We start from the raw sequence: 21,123 nt of genomic DNA on the forward strand, positions 1-21,123 counted from the left end.
GTATCCAGCTTAACGCAAGAGGAAATTACTGCATAAGCAAGAAAGCAGAGGACTAAGTTCTAGGGACAGAACATGATCTCCCCTGCTATTATGTTGCTGAAAAAGAAAACGAGAAAAAGGGGATTTTTATTTATTTATTTTTTTATTTTTATTTTTGCCACTTCATTAGATACGATCCCAGGCCTACTGACTCAGCTACAAAGCTGCTGCTGACTACCAAAGGCTATGAACTCGGGCTCCTGCCCCATAGCTACAAGAAATTTAATTAGCATGATACACTGCAAACTAAGGAAAATTTTATGCCAAGATATTTTCTGGAATAAATTCAAATTTAACACTTCTGAAATGTTTCAGAAATTCATCACAGCTTCTTCAAGGTGGTCTTAACTATGAAATTTTATGTCACATAGTAATCTAGATATGTCTATGTTCAGGGTCTTTAAATTTTCAAGTAAATTTGGTTTGGTTTCTAATTTGAAACAATTTACTTCAGAATTAACATCAATTTTTTTTTTATTTTAAATACTTGATTCTAAGATGAAGGTTTTTGAGCCACAGGAAAGACACTTCTGTTCTGCAGTCAGGGGTTTCAGATATAGGTGCAATAATTGTGAATATTCTACCACTGAAGAAGAGCATCAGATTATTTCTAAACCTGATTCTTCCACCCATCTCTAAACAAGATACTGGATACATACTTTTTATTTCCATAAAATTTCTTTTGAGCAAAAAGTAAAATGTTTATCATACCTAATCTAAAATCGTGCAGTTTTTTTAAAACAGTTTGTGCTCTCAGATTCCTCTGTGTCCCAACTGAGAGACTAACACAGAAAAATGGATGCATAGATCCTGATCTGTTCTCCTATAAATTAGTAACTTCACTTAAGAGCTGAACAACGTGAGTTTAAAAGCAGTGAGACAAGAATGTAAATGCCTGCATATACCAATGAAGCAATAGGTCTAGCCATTACATTTACTCCCAATTATTTGCAGCTGCAAAAACACAGATAGTATTTTTCACACACAAAATTCCATTTTTGGGCCCAGACAAAAATCAGTTCCCATCTCTTATCTCATGTTCTGGTAGAGGTTTTAGAAACCAGGAATTGAAGCAGAAATCTTCTAACTGAACTAATGTCTTACAGACCATCTGCAAATAAAATTATTTCAAAAAGTATTCAGTGAAGCCACGTCACTTTAGAGAGACAGGTATGGTTACTGCTTCTAATGTTGCCTGAGAACTCAAAGTTACTTAAACCACTCACTTGCATGCACAAGTAACAGGATGTTTATACTAACAAAAAACAAATTACACAGAGCTCTACCCCAAGTACAAAACATGTCAAAGTGGTAGAAAACTTCTGTATGAATTTTAAAGGGTATTCTTTCAATGAACTATCCTGTGAAAAATAGTTCTGATTTAATGGCAAGTCATTAAAAATTAAAAAATGAACTTTCTTCATTATAAAATGTCTGTCCTGATGCTCAGTTAAAAATACTAATAACAATGCTACTATTAATAACAATAATAACAACAGACTCACTTAAGGACAAAACCCTCTGTGCTGAAATGAAGGATTACTGCTGACTTTATTGTGAGGATGACATCTTGGCCTCTGTCAAATACACATGATTATATCAGCTGGCCTACCAGAGAAACTATGTGATAATTCAAATAAGTATTGTACTCCTCAAAAATATTTTTGGGTCCTTACACATAACTTATTTTCACTGTTCTGCATCTGAAGTTCTTCCCTAAAAGCAGCACAACCACCACTCAAACAATAGCTGGTCCAGCAGCATCTCTGCTGTAGCTGTTCTCATCACATCTCTTCAGATTATCTTAAACTGTCTTTATATTAGAATATAACAATCTATATTAAAAACTCTAATCCTTTTAACAGTTACTGTGGCTCATATGAAAGATACTGCTGTTATTCCATATTCAAAATAGTGCTAAAGGAATTAAAAATCCCACTATGGTTAAAGTTAGTAGATGACTTTTCCATGGCAGTTATTTCAAGTTACCTCTCCATAAAATGTAAGAGAGGTATTAATAATTTCCAGATAAGTCAATCGGTTTTGCCAAGGACCCAGAGTTCTTCCACATGCTAGGGTAAGAAAATGAAAAGTATTCATTTTGGTGATAAGCCTATTTTGGAATCTTAGTGACTGCTCTGTTATTCTAATTAATAAAAGGAGCAGACAGCCTACATCTCCTTATAGTTTATTCCACATTTCCTTAAATGTATCAATGTAAAATTACTTAGCAGAGAGTCATTAATTCTATTTCTTCTGAGAGAGAAGCATTAGATATGTTAAATCTCAACAATGTTGCTTCAAAACAGCTGTAGCCATGGAGTTTTTTTAAACTTTAATTGAACATCTGTGCACTTTAATTAATTTGAACAAAACGCAAAGGTAAAAAAAAAAGGAACTAGAGGTGCCATGAATTTAACAAACTAATTTGAGTTTTCCAAACTCTCTTGAATAATGACTCTTCTATGTACACATCAAATGCAAAATCAGCATTAAGTAGCATAAAGTTCAGTATACATTTACAAATATGGTGTAATTTGATTTCATAAAATAGAAAGGACATATGAAAACCAGTATTTGCACATATTTTCCACAGTGTTCTGTTCCTCTCCTCAGTCACATGGTTACAGTGCACAAGGAGAGGCTGATGCAACTACATAACACTTGCAGCAGTCAAATAAGCTGCCTAAGGGATCTGAGAGATGTGATGAAGAAAGGATTCCATTAGGAGATGAAGCACCTAGCTCGAGGTGCAGGAAGGACTTCAGCCTGGTCCAGAAGTTATTCAGAACCCAATTCCTACCCACAGCATCTCAGTAATCCTCTTGAAAACTGCACATTAATTACTCATTTAAAGTTTAAGACAAGACAGAGATGTTTCTTTTTGCCAAGAGCTAAAGCACCAAATTCCCTCCACAAAGACGTTTTCCTCGGTGGGAAGGCATTCTCTCTCACCTTGAGCATGCTTGAACCAATTTTTTCAGGAAAGATGAGGAACAGTCTGCCCATCCTGCCTGGAGGACTGCTTTAAGTACAGGGCCAGTACACAGAAAGTGCAGCCCCACCATAGGCACTTCTAACAAAACTGAATTCTATTGATATAGGTGTCATACTCTAGATTAGGACTCCAGACACAGGACACCACACAGGAAGATAGATATTGCAGATATAAGCCAAAGAACTGAGCATTTTTTTGTGTCTTTCAGGCATTACTGTGCTCAACACTTTCTGTTAACCACCTGATGACAGCCTTTGGTCAAGGTGTAGTTTCTAGGAATCAGTGATTTCATTCTTGCAGCTCTGAGTCATGGATTATGAAGTCCCCACCTTTCTTACTTGTGTAAATAGTAACTGTAGATCTCTGAACTGTCACCATGTGGAAAAGGGTCTATTTGATTAGAGCTTTATTCACTGACATTTCTACCTTCAAGGTGGCTATTACACCAGAGATAACACTCCAAGAAAATACACATGTACAACCACCACAACTGAGCTCATATGCTGTACAACACAAAAACTAGACATTGTGTTCATATTGTCAGAAGTCCTGTAGCTACAAGCCACAAGTGATACGGTGCAAGGCAGACTTTTCCTGATGTAACTACCACCCACAATTGGGACCACACCATTTAAAATCTAACCTGAAAAAAAAAGGGATATTTTTTTATGATGAGACTTCTAATCTGCTCCAGCAGCTGCTTGTCCAAGGGATGACACTGACTAAAGAGCTTGAAAACTCAACCTGTGAAGAACCTTAGATATGGGACATTCAGTAAAGATGTAAGTAACATGGAGAAAGCAAATAAGTTATTCCTTAGTCCCATTATTTAAATGTTTTGTACCACAAAGGTGCATCACTGCTCATACTTCACTGAAGCATTACTGCTTGTTTCTCTGCAAAACATTCCAGCTGCTACTTAAAATTAAATTTAAAAAGCAGCCATGAAAACCCAACTTTTAAGATGGATTCGAGGATAGAATACTGTAATTCAAAGCCCTCCTGTTGAACCAGATAATCATAAGTATTAGAGACTATTTTGAAATACCTTTTATGGTTTTAGGAGTATTAATGTCATGTTCAAATCGCTCTGAGGCTGCTTGGGAGTTCTGCTGTTGTTTTACTGTTCATGGGGATACAACGACTCATTGGCACATTTCCAGCAGAAGATGCATTTGAATAATACATGGCATGCCCTTTAGCTAGCATCATAATGCCAGATTTAAAACAAGGTAAGAAGTTTCTCCATATACACTCCCAGTGTTCAGCTGCTCATAATCTATAGAGTTAACAATTCATCATTGAACCCAGAGACTTGCTGCCAACTTATCAAAGTGGCCACTGGATGCATAGGATCCAGTCTGAGCATCTGGCTCTTCACTGTTCCTGACATTAGCACAGACAACAGAATCAGTGGACTATTGAATGCAATTACAGTAAGCGAGACAGACAATAAAGATTGATAGCGCCTTCTCTTTTTATCACATATGAAACTAGTGGGGGTTAAAGCTTTGCCTTGAGCTGCCTTCATTTAACAATGATTGAAAATATGCAATTGTGATGGTAAAACACTGCAGCCTGTACCACTTCATTTACCGGACACATTATCAAATTAAATGAAAAGTGAACTGCCAAAAGCAACAGTTATTATATATTAATGATGAATATTTACTTAGCATTGTTCACAAATCATAAAGAGAACAGAATCCTTCTTGTTATCTTCTTTTCAGGCTACAGATGAGTAGTTTAACATTTCTATGTTTACGTTAAATGTTCTGTATACGAATCTCTAAATACAGACGTGTGCGATTGGTTTTGTGACTATCCATGTGGTTACAAATGTGTAATTAATAAAATGCTTCAGTAGTAAATGAATCCTAATTGCTGCAGGGATTCTTTACCTCAAATCACAGTTGGTATTCCTGAAAGTACTTAACTAACCAAAGAAACTAAAGAAAATTAGTATTTTGTTTCCAGCAGGCTTTTACATTGTGGGTCACATGGTTTGCAACAACTTTTAACAAAAGGGAAACGAAGAAGCAGCCAACACAGTGGATTTACTGTAGTACATCTATTGGACAGAACTTAAAACTGGTTACTGGCCTTTGGTTACTGCATACTGGACGAGTTGACAACATGTTGACAGTACTGGAACTAGACAGATAAGAAAGCAAAATTCTGCAAGGAATTGATTGTTCTGCTTAAAAGTTGAACGCCCTTTTTTACAGAAGCCATGCTAACAATAACATTCTTCCCTCAACTTAAAGCCAAATCGTTCTCCAATGTATGGTGATAATCCAGCTGAATGACATGAGATGATAACTTTTTGGTGGTTATGGCCTAGTTTGTAGTGATTATTTTAATTGATAAAACAAGGATTTTCTTTATCTGTAAGAACAGATACCATAGAGAAATTAAGAAATAGGGTCTTTTCTACAAGCTCAAAATTAAGCATAACGGTAACTAGACTGTCAGTACCAAAAAAAAAAAAACAAAAAAAAACCTCATGTCAATTTTAAATAAACTGCAATCAAGAAATAGTAGGACAACATATGACACATGGTCCTGGTACTGCCTGGTTTGGGGTTATATGTACAATAAATGCAAACATATGGTCCTTGTCATACAATGATATCCATGCAGGCATATTTTTGCCTATGTGAAGTGCTGTGCTTGCTTCAAAAAAGCTCTTCATGCAGGCACTAGTCTGTGCAAGTGGCATGCTGAGGTATCTGAGATTAAATTAGTAAACTGATATGTTCAAATAAAAATAGGCACTTGCTTTTTTTCCCCTCTGTATGGCCCTGTGCAGTAAAATAAAGCCATTCACAGAACACACATTAATCCACATGACCTGTATTCTACAAAGTTTTCTTCTTTTTTTTTTTTAAGAAAACTTATTATATTCCAGGAATTTGATTTCTAAAAATTGTGGATGGAAAGGCACTGTGGACTAAACAATATGTATTAAAAAAAAAAAATACTGAGGAAAAAAGTTTTTATTTCTGGCCATATGCTAGCATGTAAACCATAAAAGTGACAAACACACAAATATGCTGCAATGGAAAACTATGAGCTGATCCCACACAATAAATTGAAAAAGCAACACGCTGTATGGTATTGTTTAACAATAGTGCAAAAATAACTGTAGGAAACTCTGGCTATAAAATGGCCCACTGACAGTTTCGGAAGGGATGATGCATCAAGAGACAAACTACAAGTAGAATACAATGATTGTCTTAAGACTACTGAAAACAGGAAACCAAGGACACTTCTATTTGCAAATTACATTTATTATTAGTCTCCCCCCTTTCTAAGCAGAAAACATAGCTAAATTTAACCAAATATTTTTCAAGAAACACAAGCATTTTATTGCATACACATTCACTTGCTGGAAATATCAGGAGAAAAATTAAGCAGAATTTTTTTTTCCATCTAAGTCACTTTTCCCACTTGAATTTCCACGTAAAGAAACAATAATCTGTTCCACAAAGAACATTGAAGCCTGTTTTTTTGTTCTACTGTGCTACTTCATTACTTTTAGCATGCAAAGACAGCAACATATGCTGTGGTTTGTCCCGAGCCATGCATACGCTGGCTGGGCAGCAGGCTGCTGCCAAGAGAGAAAAAGTACCAAATGACTCCTGTCCATCTTCTCCTCAGTGTGAGATATGTCCCATATCCAGACACCAGTCAATAACTAACACATAAAACAATTATCTTGAAACTTCAAACTCCTTTGCTAACAGGTTTACAAATGCTGAAGTCACTAAAGGGAGAAGATGTACAGACCAACAGGATGAGTTTCATGTCCTTAAAAAACTAGACTAGATGTGAAGTGCAATCAGAAAAAGAGTAAATTGGGACAAGACTATAATATTCCTCTTGAATTTTATTGCTGAAATGAGGGAAAATTAAAGTGAACTGACGGTCACAGGGAACACCCAATAAAAGTTAAAACTCCTATCCTTGATATGACTTAAGTCTGAGATCAATCGATGGCTCTGCTCATCAGTAAGGGAAAGGTACAGGACCAACCCTGCACCATGAATGTACAGCCTGCAGAACAATTTATAGAGATAAGCAATTGGATCACTGCTACAGGAATCAACAAAGGTAGATATAGATAAAGTGAATACAGGTTCTGGGTTTAACAGACTTTCATGTACATTTCCAAACCCCTCCAATGTATTTCAGTGAAGATATTGTTCAGCTGCATCATATTTCAACAGGAGAGGAATAATCAAGCCAGAGAAATACCAGAGTGGAGAGATTCTGTTGTTTAAGATCACTTCTGAAAAGCAGAGGAAACAAGCTTATTTTTTCTCTAATTTTGCCATTCCTATTTTGTCAAAGAAAAACAAAAAAAAAAACAAACCACCAAACCCAAGAATAAGGTCTTATTCAGTTGCCTCAAATACTGCCAAGAGCAGCACTAATTCCCAAGCCATCCTTCTGCACTCAAGTACACTCTTTTCTCCAGAAAACAGAGGTATAAGCCAAAATCTAGGAGTGTGGAATGACACATTGCCAGCACATACTTCCCCACATCAGAAGTGGGGAAGCTTAATAATATCAGCAATATATGTGACTTTTAGTATCTCTATCAATAAGCAAATTTGCTCACTAATTTTAAAATATTGCTGTATGACAGGATAGGTCACAGAGCTAAACACTATCTGAAAAAGGGAAGAAAATAACCCAGTATATATTCTGGACCACTCAAGATCTTAAAGCTACTAGCACAGAAAGGGGGAACCCAATACTGAATCCCCTGAATTTTGACACAGACTTTTGCTGTAGTATCGGACAAGAAACCAAACACCTTGTATGCATCTGCAAAGCAGCCTAAACAATTGTACCACAGGTAATAATTCTTTATCCACAAATACCTCAAGTTTGAGGAAAAGAGCTTGTTTCAGCCAGTTTGTCAGAGGCATGAAATAGGCAATATCACGCAAGATGCAAAATCTGAAAATAGTATTCAGCTCAGGATGGAAAAACTGCTGTTATATAACACAAAAAGTCCAATGTCATCATGCTTTAATATTTTCCAAAAACTAAATCATGTTAGTCTGAGAATACCTTTAGCATCATGCCCTCTTGTTTAAAGACTGATTTAGTTTCTTGCAAGGTAACAAGAAAAATGTCATTGATATGGAATATGCAAAAATATAAACTTGTTAAATTCTGAAACAGATTTTTTTTCATCACCCACTTCATATAAAAACAGTTTCTTTAAAACCAGCTAACTAAGCCTTTTACACACATTTTTATAAACTGAAGTCTTGAACCTGCTATCAGTTTTAGTGCCATGACATGTTATGCATTAGTTGTTTTTTATTGCAGAGAGATGATCAGTATGCACAAAGCTAAACATTTGTCCAATTAATTTGCAGGGTTACAGCCCATGCTAAACAAGTCCTAGAGAAAAGGACACAGATAAGGTTTGGGTTCTCCTGCCAGTACATCTCTTAGACCAAAATGGAAAATTGCTCATAGTGATAAGAACTTCGTGGCTATTCAGAGGGTGATTTGATCAAATTAAAATATAGTGAAGGATTTCTGCTCACTGAACATCACATCCCATCAGGGGACTTTTTTTGTTTGTTTCTTTCTGCCACAACTGTCAGGTACCCATTGATCTAAGTTATAATCACACATGTCATTTTGCAAGCATGATGAAACACCTTCCAAAGTTCATTACAGCTGCCCTGGGCTTCATCATCAGAGGCAAAAATGTAAATATGAATAACATCATATTTCTTAGTGAGGGTCCAGAGAAGAGAAATGCAAAAACCTCTAATAAGGTACTTTGCTGAGAGAAGCATGGTTTTGTAAACACCTGCCAAAACCTATTGGGAAATACTGAAAATACCCAGAAATCAGAATTTTCCCCTGTGGATCCCTATTTCTCTTTACTGACTGCAGAGGAAGCCCAGCACAACTAATCTCCTATCTTAGGCACCTGGAGCAAAGACCTAAAATGAAAAAGGTGTGTCAAGATCCTGTAAGAGAGCCTAGCTAATAGAAAAAGGTCTTTGGCAGCCTTGCCACATGAGCTGTAGTAAAGTACTTGGGCTGCCTATATTTCAATTCCACGTATGTGAAAAAAGGATAACATTACTGCCCCAAATCACAAGGGCACAATAAACACATTAATGATTATTATGCCCTCCGAAGATATGGTAATGAAGGTTGTAAGTATAAGCACCATCATTAGATATGTTTTATGAATTTATTTTCACTTACCAGCTTTCTCAGTTTTGCAGAGTTTCCTTACACACTGATCTTGCAGCAGAACTTGGAACAACCCTCAACCCATGCCCACCAGACACAGCAGAGCACTTGTGAGAAATTATTGCTCAGCTGCTGGACCTTCCTGGTAATGCAGATGTGATTCTGCTTGGCAGGAGCAATCCCCACTTGGTTGATGTCCACAGAGGACGATGACAGATGCTTCTGGTTTATTTTTTAATTATGTTTCATGTGGGCTGTAATTTCTTAGGGTCTCCTCAACTGCTAAATTCCATTATGGCCTCCATTCCCATACAGGTCCCCTTGGCACAACAAATAGAAAGGGGACAAAAGGGACATCAACCCTAGTGTGTGACAGACTTCTGTAATGACCCCGAGCACACCCTGCTCAGCTCCAGCAGACGAACACATGGAGCTGGAATTAAGGATCTACTCTCCAGCCCAGAAAACAATTCCATAAAAGCCTTACAACCATGCCATTTCCCACCTCACTTTTCCTGCACCGTGGCACAGAAGGGATGATGCTGCACCACACTGACATAATTTTTATCATTAAGCATTTGAAAGAAAAAAGACTTCTAAATAGGTGTTTTTTGGTTAAGCCTGAGATAGAGCAGGGAGCTAGAAATGAGTCCCCTCATCCCAAGAATCCCCTCTCTGACATCATCTTATAGTTCAAAATCACAGTTTTCTGATAAAGATGCATAAAGAGCTTCAAGTTGTAGAGTACATGGATGAGAAAGTAAGAAAGAAAAGGAAATTGGCAAAAATTAGACTATGCTTTACAAGATTAGACACTTAAAACTCCATCAAAAAATAATTGGTTTACAGCTAAAAGCACACAGGACAATACTGTGAACATTACCTTAGAAATTCACAGACTCGCCATTCATTTGAAAGACCTCTTCAAAGCAGCTGGTTCAGACTCTGGAAGTTAAAATAATAATAAAAATATCAATAAGAAAAATAAATTTATTATTGTTATTATAATTCTGGTGCATCTTATAACAAGAATTAATAAAAATATAATTTTCCCTTTCATGTAGCCCCATGACTGCTCAAGAAAACATGACAGAACTGCACTAAGGACCTACGGACATTTTGAGAACACATTTGGTTTAGCAAACACATTAGCAGAGGTGTGTGGTTAGTTTACCAAGACAATTTCTTCTCCCTTCCTTCCCTAAATATGATTTTAAAATATTTTAAAATTAAAGGCATTTAGAGTAATAGCCCTCCAAATGCATGTTATTTATTTCTTCTTTCATCATCCATAGTTTATGGCATTGTTTGGGTTTTGGTGGGCTTTTTTTTTTTTTCTCTCCTGCAGTTTATTTAGTATTAGGCTTGCACTGATCTCATCAATAAGAAATGAATTTTGGTAACTTTCAAAACCACTATATTATTTCTCCTTTTATTTGTAGTGAGTTTTTCTTCTCTCAGTGGTATTACTGCAATAAGTCAGTCATTATTTCTTTATGTTTTCCCTCCTTTCTTTAGTATTTCATTTCCCTTTACAGCACATCTCGTGATCACAAAGAAAACAGAGACACTTATTTCTTTTAACAGTTGAAATTGCTGCAAGTGATTTAACTGTCATTTAATCTGATTCCTCTCTTCTGTCTGTGGAGAGATATGTTTAATGTACTGGAAATTATGTTAATAAGAAAAAGCATTATCTCATTTAATGAAATAAATATACAAATATTTCAAAATAAAATAAAGAGGCAATCTTCACTGAGGAAAAAATGTCTCTTATGGTTTGCATAAAATAAACAAATGAGAAAAATTAATGAATACATTGAAGTATACTGACAAAAATTATGCCTTAGCTCAAAAGGGAAAAAAATAAAAGAGAAGGTGACTGAATTGCATCTCACCTAATCAAACGCTTTTTGAGAAAACACAGAAGTAAAAGCAAAGCATCAGAGTGCAAATTATTTTTTTAAATTCTTTTATTACCTGAGGCTAAACTTTTTCCCTCTCCTTTAAAAAGCTTACTTTTTTTTTGTTGTTTTTTTCAATCGGTGTTGAAATAATATTTATTGTTTAATGACTGTAATTGCTTCATCCTTTAATTATCTTTGATCCTTTGCCACAAAACATATCAATTTATTGCAAAGAACTTTGAACCCCTCTGATTTAGTTAATTGTAACAGTCAATAACTCTATTTCTAAGCTTTTACATTATGAAGTATGTAACTAGCATGCACTAAGGTTAAACAAATATTGTTAGTGGTGAGAGAAAAACTTGTAGCAATTATGTAATAAAAGCATGACCACTGCAACAGTAACACATAATTAGTGATTTAATTGCAGACATCAAAACAAACTGAAGATGTCAATAAAAAAACCTTTTGTGGCAAACTGATTTCATTTCCCTGTTCTGCAATTCTAGATCTTAATGTATTTCTTTATGTTTTCTTGTTTTCCAGAAATAAACAGCGCAAAACAAAAAGAAGTTATTCCGTGTCATCTGTTCGGGTGCAACTGTGGTAGAAATTTGATTAAATCCTGGGTTTACTTTCTCGGTGGCAAGATTTAGTGCCTTAAATCCATCCAACAGTGGATTTTTTAAAAACTCTCCGTTAGAACCAGCAGTGATGAGTATGCTGTGTTGCAAATTCATCTGGGGAGTTTCACTCATTTGTGTCACATACCCTCTCAAGGCACTTTTTAAGTGCACTAGTTTTTTTCTCTTTGGTTTCCCCCTCCTTACAAAGTGCTGCAAATCATAACAACTTCAGCTCAATCACTTCTGCTACCAAGAATAGCTCTAAAGAGAAAGATGTGAAAAGATTTCAAGTTACTTTCTGACTTGAAACGCAGTTTCACTTTCCTACAATTCTCCTTTTGGTTTAGACTTGCAAATCTGAATTTAAGCAGGACAGAAGCTACACAGTGAATCTTTCAGGTTAGTACTAAACAGGTCGACTTTTTATTTTTAAAACCATCTAAAAATCCTGACTGAAATTCTAAATACTGAAGTCAGTACCAGAACTCCCACCATCTTCAGCAGGGATTTCAACCTGGTTTGCAGAGGCTCTCCTATTCCTAGTCTGCTTCTTTTAGAGTTTTAAGGCATTCTTATCACAAATTTTTTTATACATACACACATATATACAAAACCAGACTCTGTACAAATCCCAGGATTTGGCTTATAATGATGTGCTTCTTTTTTTCTGCTAAATATCAATTCTACAGAAAATCTTCTGTACAGCTTTTGTCAAGGTTTACACAGGTATTCTGGAGTAGATACCCCATTAACAGCTTTGTTTTTCTAAGTTGAGGTTTACGGGGCATTTAAAAACAAAAACCCAGATCCCATTGTATTTCTTTTATAACTAGAATGAAGAATATTCGGCAGTACAAATGAATTAGGAAATTACTCTCCTGCCGTGATAAAACATTACACTGTTAACATGCAGATATGCACTCAAAAAAACCCCACTAATTCAATAAGATGAGAAAGTAGGAGGTTTCGTATAAACCCCTCTCCGCTTCAGTAGTGTGAAAGTCAATAACTGACAGCGATAACTTGTCTTGCAAAGATGCAAAACACCTTGAGAACCCAAACAGAAAATGCAGAAATCTTTGATTTGCAGGAGAGCACTACGGATGTCTCTCACCAGGTCTTTGTTCAATGGTGAATAAAGTGGTGAATCATGATACTTCACTGACACAAGGGCTGGACCCGGGTCAGAGAAAAATCTTCAGTCTCCAAAGATTGCACCTACACACTTGGCACGTTAAAAAGTTAGAACCATCCCATAGATTCCAGTTGTAACAATACTTAGGGGAGTTGTATCAAAAGACTGGAAGTACTGACATTTTTTATTCTAATGTCTTTTGAGCAGTCAAAAGACTATTGACATCAGCAAATCATCTTGAAAGAAATTGCAAAATCTCTTTCAAAAAAAGACATTTTACACAGAACACTTTAAACTTGCATCTAAAAGTATCTGTAAGCTCTGTCTGACACAAACCTGTTTTTTTCCCCATTCAAGATTTTGAAAGACAGCCAGCCTTTTTTCAAAAGTATATTTCTAATGTTAAAGCTTATTTTTTTAAGCAAAATCAATATATCAAAGTTCCTGAAATCAACTCCTCTTTTCTCTTTTTCTTTTGTCTTCTTTGCTTTACTAAAACCTTTGTCTCTTTTCTAATTTCTAGTTCGCTTCTTAAGAAGCAAAAAAAAAAAAAGGTGGAAGAAAACAGCAAACCTACTTAAGGTGATATTCAGCAATAATTTTGACTGCAAGGAAATTTTTTCGCTGAATATACTTAGTATACTGAAATTCAGCCATCTTGCACAGTAAGTTTTTCTCAGTTTAAGTCTAAATATGGATGAAATCAAACTCAGGACTTATTTCTTACATCTGCAGAGGAAAACTCCAAATATAGCCCTTCTCTGCTCATGCTGCGAATGAAAATAAAATCCTCCCTTGATACAGACAGCTTCCACCATCTTTTAGGATCCATAAACTTGTCAAGAGGCAGGATGGCACAGACAGATCTTCACAACTACAGCTCCAGCTCCACTCATCATTCCGCTTGTCACACTCCCTTTGTGGCCTAGAAGACAGCGATGCCATGGAAGCAGATGTCTGGATGTGGTCTGAAAGCCTCCCTGCACAAGAGCTCCCAGCTACTCCGTGGACAGCTCAGCTGGAATCAGGAGGCAGAGTTTGCCGCTACACAACCTCGGCAGTAAGTCACTAATCCTGCCTGAAATGTTGGGATATCTTCTGTAACACTGGTGGCAATACAGCCCACGACCACACAGATTTGATGCTTGGTGCCTCTAGGCAGACCTGAAGATGAAACTGCTGGTTTGTATCAGAGGACATGCAAGTAAAGTTACTTGCTTCTGGTACTCTTTAAGACCTTTTAGCTCCTGTAGACTAAACACAATACTGCAAAAGTCTGCAACATCAAGACAGAAACTGAAAGCTGAAACTAAAAAGCTAATAGTATCTTATGTACTTCTGAAGTTTCTCCTGCCTCTTTCATGTAATTCCTTCAGCTTTTTATCAGTCTTTAAAAACATATTTGAATTGATTTGATTTTTATGTTTTCTCTCTCTGCTCCTCTAATGAAAAGAACTAATTTATATTCCTTTGAAGAGAGCACTGCACATTCCCACAATGCAATAAGGCAATTTTTCCCTCAAAATGGGAGTGGTAAAAACCAGGAGTCATAATGTTCAAGTTTGTACCTCAGTAATGCACACAGAAACTGAATCTATGAAATCAACTAGGTGCTTGAAACCAGAAAATGGAAATGCATCTGAGCTGAAATATGGAATTATAATACCAAACTGTGAACACTGTACTTCCTCACAAAACTTTTTTTTTAGTATTGGTATTTCTTGAAGTAAACATTTTCTGTAAACTACACTGTATTCCTTCTGTCTGCTCTACAGAAACACGTCATGAACCCAGCAACGCTGAAATTTCCCTAGAACAAAAGAAGACGGGGTTTAGGAACAGGAAGAAAGAGTCAATGTACATATACCTATTTCAGTTGTGTTATGCAGACTGAAAATATTGCTTCATTTGATTTACATAAAGACACTATTCTAAATCAACTCAACAGAACTAAAGCAGTAAGGTGTGCCGAGTACTTTTTTTTAAAATCTCTCTCCTTGTTTTTCAAAAGTGACAATTGACAGATGTCTCCAAATCTACAGCATCCTTGATACCTATTTCAAAGAGATATCGACAGCTGAAGATCAAACTTTGACAAACACCCTTCCTCCACAAAGAAGTCTCAAAGATGCTTGAGAGTGAAAGCAAATGCAAGACACAACCTTCATCTGGTTGAGACCATTTAAAAAGCACAGTATGGCCTCTATAGAAAAGGCAAAAAAATATCTCTCAAGTAGAATTCAACACAATTTATTAAATTGTAACAAAAAACTTTGGGGCAAAATACAAGTTGCAATATACCTCTACAAGTAAATAAATTCTTTGGTTTTTTTTCTAATATAAATCCAGGCTTTTTGTTTTCTTGTGTTTCTTAGAAGGCACTTGTCACATTGGGGAGGAGAGAAATTAACTGGAATTTACATTTCATCCTTCAGGAACTCTCTTCTCTGATTCTCTTGCAGCAAACATCTATGTATTATTCAGCACTGACAATTCAAGCTGTAGACACCTCATCATCCCACAAGAATGTCCCCACAATTGAAACCAGAAGAAACTATCCCTAGACTATTCAGTTCTCAAACAGAATTAGATGAGCAAGACAGATGCTCTCAGCATGAGTAACGACAGAGTTCCTGTTCTGCCAAATGAGCTTTTGTCCTTCCTTATCATTCTAACAAGTCAACCTGGGAAACCATCTGCAAAACTGAGAACAAGTAACAATTTTCTTGTGAAATATGTTAAAAATCACTCCCTTACAACTTGGGTTATAACTAGACATATTTATCAGAGTGTTTTCCAGGTAGCCCTTTTTAAGAATCTACTTTGTACAGAAGACTTTTCAGGTTATGAAAACAGCCATAACATCTAAATTTAGGTAAGTTGTCAGACATGCAAGTCTGGAGCCTTGTAAGTGTCCCTATTTCCAGTTTTTCATGAGACTCAAAGCATCCCCTGCTTCTCATCTATGCAGAGACAACAATCAGGTAAGTTTCTTTGTGCAATCTCTAGCACATCTACACCTGATAATTCCTTGCTAGAATCCAGTGGAGAGGTGCTTACAAATACGATTAAATGCCTTACGACTTCAAAAACTGTTCAGCATTAGTCCCAATGAAGTACCAAAGTAAGGTTTAGGCAGATTTTTCCCTTAGTGGTTTTTTTTTTCCATCTTCAGTTGACTTCCATGCGGGTAGCAACAGTCTATTGTCAGGTGATAAAATTAGATCAGAGATAGCCTAACTAGAACGCAATTTATCACTGTAGTATCCCCGTATATAGAATCTCTATTCCTTAAATAAACATATTTCTTTAAAGTGTCAACATAACCAAGAAATCTGATCTTCTAGACAATATTCCAGGCTTGATGCATTTTTATTGCTCTCCAGTAATGAAGTTTTAACTCTTGATATATTCCTCCTATTTAACTGCCATTTCAACAAAACTAAAATGATCCATTTCCAAAGTTGGTTCAGGCAGAGCCATGATATTCTGCAAAAGAATGTGCCCAGGTGTTCTCTCTGAAAGCACCCACCATTATGCTCCAACAACAGGGGAGAGGAGGTGGAAGAATAAAGACCGTATTTAAATGCATAACAGAATGGAGGCTATAAATTTGTCTTGCACTAGTTGCACATGTAAATAAGGTGTACCAAGTAACTTTTTTTTTCCTCTATTTGCAGTTTGTGAAGGAAGTGTTAGTATTATGTAAAGCTCACATGTGGTGTAAGTGCCTTTGCTCTATTAATTTCAGTGAGTCGCCCTTGTATACACTCCAGATTTAATGATGGTAACTTCTGTTCAAAGTTATGACTGCAGAAAGAGATTTGAATGAACAACTTCTATCACATTTATACTTGTCATTCGGGATTAGCTAATCCCAGATCAACTCTGTACATAATATATAATTGCATATCAACAATATCAGCCTGAAAATGTGTCTCACTTCTTCCAGCAGTTTCCCAAGTTAAGCATTTTCGTCCTTCTAATGAACCTTTTGTTACAGTGAATATGATTCTGCCAGGAATTTAATGCATGTAAATGTAATGACATAAGAGGGTTACATAACAGCTCTCCTACACGACTTTATGCAGGACGGAATATAATGAAGCCAGGCTATAAATGATGCATATACCTGCAAGGGAAAAGTAGCATTTTTTAATTTAGTCAAGCACTATAAATAACAGTGTGGCAAGAAGCGATTTCAAGTGCTTCAAAATGTTTACAGAAAGGGATCAATCGATATGCTGCTGAATCATTAAATATAAAAGAAAAAGATGGCCAAAAGATTAGAAGGTACTTCCTACTTTCTAAGAAATTTAAAGAGAAAAAAATCTAGTAAAAAACTCAACTACACCCACCCCATCCTACACTAGAGAACATTCTCGCTATTTTTTAACTCCAGATTTTTGATTCAGAGGCAACAGCAATCTGCAACTTTCAGGACTACATTGTGAAGCTGACCGCTCACATCAGAACATTTCATTTTATATCAGCTGTTTAAGTGCACTCACACCTAGCAAATATTAACTTCCACAAGCAAGGAAACAAGCCACTCTTGTAGCTTTTCCAATGCTTTCTTTAGCCTCTGTGTACCTGCTCAAAGTATAACAAACCTGGCAGTCTTTATCAGAAGAGTATCTGAATGACATTCTGCCATCTTTCCCTTTCTTTCATCTGTGTAAATACCTTAAAAAGAGCAAGAAAAGGTAATTTTTGTACCCCATATTGGGCTGAAGTAACAGCTTGAGAAATACAGCTCTATCCCTAAAATAGCCTATATGTTTATGATTAGAGAACTGAAAAGAATGGCAATTCTTGCTTCATTTCTGAATTTACCTTTGCCACTATTGTAAGTACAAATATACCTCCTAAAACATTTTATGCAACGGTTACTTGTTATCCTGAGTAAGAAGTACTCCTCTTGTTGTATGTATAAATAAATTAGTGTACAAACAGACATTAAAGTTGCTCTATTTTGCATACAACCGCCTCTTTGTTTTCCCCCCATCAACTTGTGTTTGACAGAAGGAATTTCACCTCTGCCTACTCATTCTCATTCTGGTATCACTGAATTCAAGTGAAAGAACTCACAACTTCTTACTGAAATAAAATTATACAACAGAAATTCTTTCTGAATTTTAAAGATTGTATAATTTATTGCAGAAAATGCAAACCAGATATTTTCTGTGTATCATCAAAAGCCAGTATTTATTAATGACGCTTAACTTTCTACTATTTTTATTTAGCCAGAATTAAAGCCTATTATTTTAAAGCACTCATTCGGTAGTATAAGCCTAAACTCAGAAAATAATATCTCTTGAAGACCACAAACTGAATAACACTAAAGTAACATCAAGGTGTAAAATGCTCACCCTCAAAGTGAGAGAGCTCAGAGTGAAGGCTCAGTACTCTTACCTTGTGAAAAAGGTACCACCTTACAATAATTTTTTTTCTTCAAAAGTATTTAAATAAAACAGCAACTAGCGTTATGGAAGTTCTGTTTAGAATACAGAAGCAGATAGCACAAACTAATTTGTAATATGAACTGATAATGCTTTCACTGCATTAAAAAGGAAGCAAAGGATAGAAGTTGCCAAACTCTTGGGATCCATGTATAAATTAGACTTTTATCATGCATATTTCATTGCTGAGTAACTCTTCCTTTTTGTACGTTATCATATAATGCTAAAAAGTGCAATCTAGTTTTTCAGATCCGCAGCAGTATATCCATCAATTTTAGAAGCATTTTTGTGCAGGTACCTACACACACATTTTAGAAGCTGACCACAGGTCCCTACATGTGCACATCTAGGGGACTAGGAATGATCCCTGCAAGTCCATTCCCACAACAGATCAACGAGTTTCTTCCAGAGTAACTTTATTTTTACATTACACACAAGTAAAATAGCATTTCAGCAGCCCTGAGGGCAGATTGGAACTTGAACTGCAGGCATTTATAGCTCTTAGAGGTAATGAACTCATTACCTCTAAGAATGAATATCAAAATTAATTTTGGTATGAATTCATATAAAAAACCAGTTCCCACCATGTTGTGAGGTTTAGTTCTGATTCCAATAAAATATATACTATCTGGTATAAATAATTATTTTGTTGATTTTATACCTTATCCCATTTTGCTTGTATATACAGTGTTAAAAGCTAATATATTATTCAGTAGCTATAAAGGGCCTTTTCTGGTCTTTTCAGTGGTGTTATTGTCTTTCACATCCTGTCAGAGCATTAAGATGTCATATAACTTTGCAACAATTTACTGCACAAACCAGTGTGCACTTGGCTAATATTATATGGATGACTAAGTATGCTGGCATTACTTTATTAAAATAAATGCTTTAACAGTCCGCCTGTAAACATGGGCTAAAACACCAACTGCAACTATGGAAGGAACAAAACAAAGGGACACTATTGCTTTTGCAAAATGACTGCTTAGCCCAGTCTCCAGTTGTATGCAAAAATCTGTCTCTCCCATCAAACTTGGAGTGTTCACATCCATGTCTAGTGAGCTGGTTTCCACTTTCTAGTGCTGCACAGGCAACCCAGACAAAGCTACAGGCTCTCCCTAAATGCATGCACTAACTGCTGCAAAACACAGTCATTTTAAACACTAGCATCAGCTAACAAAAGGATGATTCTCAGCTATTTACTATTTGCAAGGGACCTCTTCTAAATTTGCACACAGCATACAAGGGTGCAAAATTGCCAGCTTTATTATTTTGAGAGTAAGAAACAGTCAGTAACCTGTAACAGTAAAAATACAAATTTTATACTGCCTTGTGTACCATCTAGCCCAAATGAATCATTTAAAAACATAAAAGTCACTTTTTATAGGTGGTTTTGGACATCCTTTCAACCAGGTGACATAGGGAGACAAACCAGTCATACAGCAGCACAAGAGGGGACACACAGTGATTGGCAATCCTTGATTCTGGTCCTATAAAAGTAACAAATAATAACACCTAACGATAGGCATCCCTTTAAGAAAAGGCCAAGAATCTTTCCTATCCTATAGAATATTTGCATCAATCATTTACCTGTGGCTTTCACAATGAGCTGGTCTGTTACAAGATTGATGATAAGCTCAAACACAATACTTGACCTAAATACATTATGTAGCAGTGGATGCCTGTTAAGTAGGTCAGCACAGGCTCTTAAAAGTTATGCAAAACTTATTGCTGCCACACAGCTGGCATGTCACTAGTCAGGAAGTATGAGAATCAATTTTATAGGCTGGAGGACATCTCTTCTCATCATATGAAAATCTGTTTTGCCGTATATAAAGTGTCTTAAATACTGGAATATGCTGCTTGTCACATGTCTTTAGGCCTCCAAATGAAATAAAAGTGAGGTGGGCAGCTGATGAAAAGACAAAAAATCCTGAGGGTGCTCCTGAGGTGGAAGATACATGGAAGATTTCTTTTTGAAAACAGTTGTTGAAATGGATATTTTCTGTCCTTGCAGCCAAACAAATTGGGATTTATGGGATGCATCAGACAAGTCTGTTAAGCTAAGGAAGCCTGTGTTTAGTAGTGACTAGTCAGAGAGAGCTATTATTACCCCGTTTTGATCATGGATGTTCTTAAGCAGCACGTTATAGTGGGCACAACTGTACAGAGACGTAGCTGTTGCAATACCCATGTGTGAGGCAGTACAGCCCACTGCATGACAATGAGAATATTGTTCTTGATAAAAATGAACAGGTAACCATTTACCCATCTCTGTCTAAACATGTCTGTATGCTAGGAAGCAGGGCCTGGACATGCCTTGCAGGATAAGGAATGTCTCTTGACAGAGTATAAACACATCATAGTGGGAGGTTTTAATCTCACATTACAAAATGAAGAATCTTTTTGACATCTTTTGACTTAAAAGAGAGTGAAGTCCACTCTGCAGCAAGCAACCAGTCATCTGTATGATAACTTAGCCTGTAGAGGAGGCCAAGTTCAGTCAGATTCTAGTGACTCGTGCTCTTCAATGTCACACCTATAATCTCTAAAATGAATTGCATTTACAGTTTACATCCTTTGGGTATCCTTCCTGTATCTACCCATGGTGACAAAATGACAAGCAAGCCATTGGTACCTCAAAAGAGACTATACTGGGCCTGGAATTCAAATATTGTATACTAGACCCCAGGAAAGCAGGATTACCAGACTCCATTTC

General features: G+C 36.3%; 1 long non-coding RNA gene across 1 annotated transcript in view; it reads right to left on the bottom strand.

Annotated features, from left to right (window-relative positions):
- Nucleotides 1–10,159: 10,159 nt before the first annotated feature.
- The window catches only part of LOC139795518 (uncharacterized), a 173,323-nt gene continuing 162,359 nt past the window's right edge, over nucleotides 10,160–21,123 (bottom strand). Inside the window, exon 3 of the long non-coding RNA XR_011725541.1 lies at nucleotides 10,160–10,222. This is a non-coding gene — a long non-coding RNA (uncharacterized lncRNA). The remainder of the gene's footprint in view (nucleotides 10,223–21,123) is intronic.

This window comes from Heliangelus exortis, chromosome 3 (genome assembly GCF_036169615.1).
Source record: "Heliangelus exortis chromosome 3, bHelExo1.hap1, whole genome shotgun sequence".
Classification (NCBI taxonomy): Eukaryota; Metazoa; Chordata; class Aves; order Apodiformes; family Trochilidae; genus Heliangelus; species Heliangelus exortis.